The sequence below is a fragment of the Ranitomeya variabilis genome, chromosome 5, assembly GCF_051348905.1.
Source record: "Ranitomeya variabilis isolate aRanVar5 chromosome 5, aRanVar5.hap1, whole genome shotgun sequence".
NCBI classification, from domain to species: Eukaryota; Metazoa; Chordata; class Amphibia; order Anura; family Dendrobatidae; genus Ranitomeya; species Ranitomeya variabilis.
In genome coordinates, this window is record NC_135236.1 from 626,787,232 (window position 1) to 626,793,231 (window position 6,000).

A 6,000-nucleotide genomic window follows, 5' to 3' on the forward strand; every position below is an offset into this window, starting at 1 on the left:
TGGTACCATGGTTATTTATATCCTTCTTTTTGATCGCGTGTTATTCCACTTTTTGTTTGGCGGTATGAAAATAAAGCGTCGTTTTTTTTTATAGGTCGGGTCGTTACGGACACGGCGATACTCATATGTGTACTTTTACTGTTTTTTTTATTTAGATAAAGAAATGTATTTATTGGAACAATGTATATATATTTTTTTTCTTTATTTAGGAATGTTTTTTTTTTTTTTTACACATGTGAATATTTTTTTTTTTACTTTTTTACATTGCCCCAGGGGGGGACATCACATTATAGTGACAGATCGCTGATCTGACGCTTTGCAGTGCACTGTGTCAGATCAGCGATCTGACAGGCACTGGAGGGAGGCTTCCCGGCGCCTGCTCTGAGCAGACGCTTGGAAGCCACCTCCCTGCAGGACCCGGAAGGCCCCCAGCGGCCATTTTGGATCTGGGCCTGCAGGGAGGAGGAGGTAGGAGACTGTTGTGAATTTGGATTCTGGGCTCCCCCGGTGGCCGCTTGTGGAATTGCACTTGTCATCCTCTTTCCTGTTTCACCTGGTTCCATCAGTAGTGGGTGTCGCTATTTAAGCTCATTTCTCTGGTGGTTTCTTGCCGGTCAACAATGTTATCTGATGCCTCTCAGTGCTTGTTCCTGCTTCTAGACAACTACTAGATAAGTTGGACTTTTGTCCATGTTTTGTTTTGCCTATTTGTTCCAGTTCACAGCTGAAGTTTTGTTACTGTGTCTGGAAAGCTCTCGTTGATCAGGGATTGCTACTCTGGCGTTATGAGTTAATGCCAGAGTTTAAGGTAATCTCTGGATGGTGTTTTGTTAGTGTTTTTCTGCTGACCATGAAAGTATACTATCTGTCTTCTGCTATCTAGTAAGCGGACCTCAAATTTGCTAAGACTATTTTCCTGCTGCGTTTGTTGTTTCATCTGAACTCACCGTCATTATATGTGGGGGGCTATTGTCTTCTTTGGAATATTTCTCTAGAGGTGAGCCAGGTCTTATATTTCCCTCTGCTAGCTATTTAGGTCTTAGGCCAGAGCTGGGCATCTAGCGATTAATAGGAAATGCTACCTGGCTATTTCTAGTTGCGCGGCAGGCTTAGTTCATGGTCAGTATAGTTCCATCTTCCGAGAGCTTGTCCCTCTATAGGCTTGCTATGATCTCTGCCTGCAGAGATCATGACAGTTTGACCGGCCAATAAAGTGTTAAAGACCCAGGTTGAGAAAGGAGAGTTATAAGAAGTCTGCTGGAATTTTTTTTTTTTTTTTTTTTTTTTTTTTTTCCTCCAGTCTGCCTTGCTGCAGTCTTTTTTCTCTCTCTCCTCCTAATCTCTGTATGGCTCTGTGTGCACCTGACAATAATGGATCTCCAGAGTGTAACTGCGGGTTTGAATAATCTCATCACGAAAGTACAAAATTTACAAGATTTTGTGGTACATGCTCCGGTATCTGAGCCGAGAATTCCTTTGCCGGAGTTCTTCACAGGGAATAGAGCTAGCTTCCAGAATTTCCGAAATAATTGTAAGCTTTATTTGTCCCTGAAGTCTCGTTCAGCTGGAGACCCTGCTCAGCAGGTTAGGATTGTGATTTCCTTGCTCAGGGGTGACCCTCAAGATTGGGCCTTCTCATTGCCAGCAGGGGATCCTGCGTTACGCGATGTGGATGCGTTTTTTCTGGCCTTGGGCTTGCTTTATGAGGAACCTCATTTGGAACTTCAGGCAGAAAAAACTTTGATGGCACTATCTCAGGGGCAAGACGAAGCTGAAGTTTTCTGCCAAAAATTCCGTAAATGGTCTGTGCTTACTCAGTGGAATGAGTGCGCCTTGGCGGCAACTTTCAGAGAAGGTCTCTCTGATGCCGTTAAAGATGTTATGGTGGGGTTCCCTGTGCCTGCAGGTCTGAATGAGTCCATGACAATGGCTATTCAGATTGATAGGCGTCTGCGGGAGCGCAAACCGGTGCACCATCTGGCGGTGTCTATGGAAAAGACGCCAGAAAGTATGCAGTGTGATAGAATTCTGTCCAGGAGCGAGCGACAGAATTTTAGACGGCAGAATGGATTGTGTTTCTATTGTGGGGATTCTACTCATGTTATATCAGCATGCTCTAGGCGTACAAAGAAGCTTGATAAGTCTGTTTCCATTGGCACCATTCAGTCTAAGTTTATTTTGTCTGTAACCCTGATTTGCTCTTTGTCATCCATTGCCACGGACGCCTATGTTGACTCTGGCGCCGCTCTGAGTCTTATGGATTGGTCCTTTGCCAATCGTTGTGGTTTTGATTTAGAGCCTTTGGAGACTCTTATTCCTCTGAAGGGGATTGACTCCACCCCATTGGCTAATAATAAACCACAATACTGGACACAAGTAACCATGCGTATCAATCCGGATCACCAGGAGATTATTCGTTTCCTGGTGCTGTATAATTTACATGACGATTTGGTACTGGGATTGCCATGGTTGCAGTCTCACAACCCAGTCTTGGACTGGAGAGCAATGTCTGTGTTGAGCTGGGGATGTAAGGGTATTCATGGGGACTTACCTTTGGTTTCTATTTCGTCGTCCATTCCCTCTGAAGTCCCTGAGTTCCTCTCTGATTATCAAGACGTCTTTGACGAACCCAAGCTTGGGTCGTTACCTCCGCACCGTGAGTGTGATTGTGCCATAGATTTGATACCGGGTTGTAAATATCCAAAGGGTCGTTTGTTTAATCTGTCTGTGCCGGAACATGCTGCTATGCGGGAATATATAAAGGAGTCTTTGGAAAAGGGACATATTCGTCCATCTTCTTCTCCCTTGGGAGCTGGGTTTTTCTTTGTCTCAAAAAAAGACGGCTCTTTGAGACCATGTATTGATTATCGGCTTCTGAATAAGATCACTGTTAAGTATCAATACCCATTGCCATTGCTTACTGATTTGTTTGCTCGTATAGAGGGTGCTAAGTGGTTCTCTAAAATTGATCTTCGTGGGGCGTATAATTTGGTGCGGATCAGGCAGGGGGATGAGTGGAAGACCGCATTTAATACGCCCGAGGGCCACTTTGAGTATTTGGTCATGCCTTTTGGTCTTTCTAATGCCCCTTCAGTTTTCCAGTCTTTTATGCATGATATTTTCCGCGATTTTCTGGATAAATTTATGATAATATATCTGGATGATATTCTGATTTTTTCTGATGACTGGGACTCTCATGTCCAGCAGGTCAGGAGAGTTTTTCAGGTTCTGCGGTCTAATTCTTTATGTGTGAAGGGGTCTAAGTGCGTTTTTGGGGTCCAGAAAATTTCCTTTTTGGGGTATATTTTTTCTCCCTCTTCCATTGAGATGGATCCCGTCAAGGTGCAAGCTATTTGTGACTGGACTCAGCCCTCCTCTCTTAAGGGTCTTCAGAGATTTTTGGGCTTTGCCAACTTTTACCGCCGATTTATTGCTGGTTTTTCGGATGTCGTTAAACCACTGACTGATTTGACCAGACAAGGCGCTGATGTTGCTAATTGGTCCCCTCATGCTGTAGAGGCCTTTCAGGAGCTTAAGCACCGTTTTGCCTCTGCCCCTGTGTTGCGTCAGCCTGATGTGAATCTGCCTTTTCAGGTTGAGGTTGACGCTTCGGAGATCGGAGCTGGGGCAGTGTTGTCGCAGAAAGGTTCCGACTGCTCCGTCATTAGGCCTTGTGCCTTCTTTTCTCGCAAATTTTCGCCCGCAGAGCGGAATTATGATGTTGGGAATCGGGAGCTTTTGGCCATGAAGTGGGCGTTTGAGGAGTGGCGCCATTGGCTCGAGGGGGCTAGGCATCAGGTGGTGGTATTGACTGACCACAAAAATTTGATTTATCTTGAGACTGCCAGACGCCTGAATCCTAGACAGGCGCGCTGGTCTTTATTTTTTTCTCGCTTTAATTTTGTGGTGTCATACCTACCGGGTTCTAAGAATGTTAAGGCAGATGCCCTTTCTAGGAGTTTTGACCCGGACTCTCCTGGTAATTCTGAACCCACAGGTATCCTTAGGGAGGGAGTAATTTTGTCGGCCGTTTCTCCTGATCTGCGGCGGTCCTTGCAAGAGTTTCAGGCGGATAGACCGGATCGTTGTCCGCCTGATAGACTGTTTGTTCCGGATGATTGGACCAGCAGAGTCATCTCTGAGGTACATTCTTCTGCATTGGCAGGTCATCCCGGAATTTTTGGTACCAGGGATTTGGTGGCAAGATCCTTCTGGTGGCCTTCCCTGTCACGAGATGTGCGAGTCTTTGTGCAGTCATGTGACGTTTGTGCTCGGGCCAAGTCTTGTAGTTCTCGGGCTAGCGGACTGCTGTTGCCCTTGCCTATTCCTAAGAGGCCTTGGACACACATCTCGATGGATTTTATCTCAGATCTGCCTGTTTCCCAGAAGATGTCTGTCATCTGGGTGGTCTGTGACCGTTTCTCTAAAATGGTCCATTTGGTTCCTCTGCCCAAGTTGCCTTCTTCTTCTGAGTTGGTTCCTCTGTTTTTTCAGAATGTTGTCCGATTGCACGGTATTCCTGAGAATATTGTTTCTGACAGAGGTACCCAATTTGTGTCTAGATTTTGGCGGGCATTCTGTGCTAGGATGGGCATAGATTTGTCTTTTTCATCTGCTTTTCACCCTCAGACTAATGGCCAGACCGAGCGGACTAATCAGACCCTGGAGACATATCTGAGGTGTTTTGTCTCTGCTGACCAGGATGATTGGGTTGCTTTTTTGCCATTGGCAGAGTTCGCCCTCAATAATCGGGCCAGCTCTTCCACCTTGGTGTCCCCGTTTTTCTGTAATTCGGGGTTTCACCCTCGATTTTCCTCCGGTCAGGTGGAATCCTCGGATTGTCCTGGAGTGGATGCGGTGGTGGAGAGATTGCATCACATCTGGGGGCAGGTTATGGACAATTTGAAGTTGTCCCAGGAGAAGACTCAGCGTTTTGCCAACCGTCATCGTCGTGTTGGTTCTCGGCTTTGTGTTGGAGATTTGGTGTGGTTGTCTTCTCGTTTTGTCCCTATGAGGGTCTCTTCTCCTAAGTTTAAACCTCGGTTCATCGGCCCTTATAGAATATTGGAGATTCTTAATCCTGTTTCTTTCCGTTTGGACCTCCCTGCGTCCTTTTCCATTCATAACGTTTTTCATCGGTCGTTATTGCGCAGGTATGAGGTACCTGTTGTACCTTCAGTTGAGCCTCCTGCTCCGGTGTTGGTTGAGGGTGAGTTGGAGTACGTTGTGGAGAAAATTTTGGACTCTCGTGTTTCCAGACGGAGACTCCAGTATCTGGTCTACTGGAAGGGTTACGGCCAGGAGGATAATTCTTGGGTCAATGCATCTGATGTTCATGCTTCTGATCTTGTTCGTGCCTTCCATAGGGCTCATCCTGGTCGCCCTGGTGGATCTGGTGAGGGTTCGGTGCCCCCTCCTTGAGGGGGGGGTACTGTTGTGAATTTGGATTCTGGGCTCCCCCGGTGGCCGCTTGTGGAATTGCACTTGTCATCCTCTTTCCTGTTTCACCTGGTTCCATCAGTAGTGGGTGTCGCTATTTAAGCTCATTTCTCTGGTGGTTTCTTGCCGGTCAACAATGTTATCTGATGCCTCTCAGTGCTTGTTCCTGCTTCTAGACAACTACTAGATAAGTTGGACTTTTGTCCATGTTTTGTTTTGCCTATTTGTTCCAGTTCACAGCTGAAGTTTTGTTACTGTGTCTGGAAAGCTCTCGTTGATCAGGGATTGCTACTCTGGCGTTATGAGTTAATGCCAGAGTTTAAGGTAATCTCTGGATGGTGTTTTGTTAGTGTTTTTCTGCTGACCATGAAAGTATACTATCTGTCTTCTGCTATCTAGTAAGCGGACCTCAAATTTGCTAAGACTATTTTCCTGCTGCGTTTGTTGTTTCATCTGAACTCACCGTCATTATATGTGGGGGGCTATTGTCTTCTTTGGAATATTTCTCTAGAGGTGAGCCAGGTCTTATATTTCCCTCTGCTAGCTATTTAGGTCTTAGGC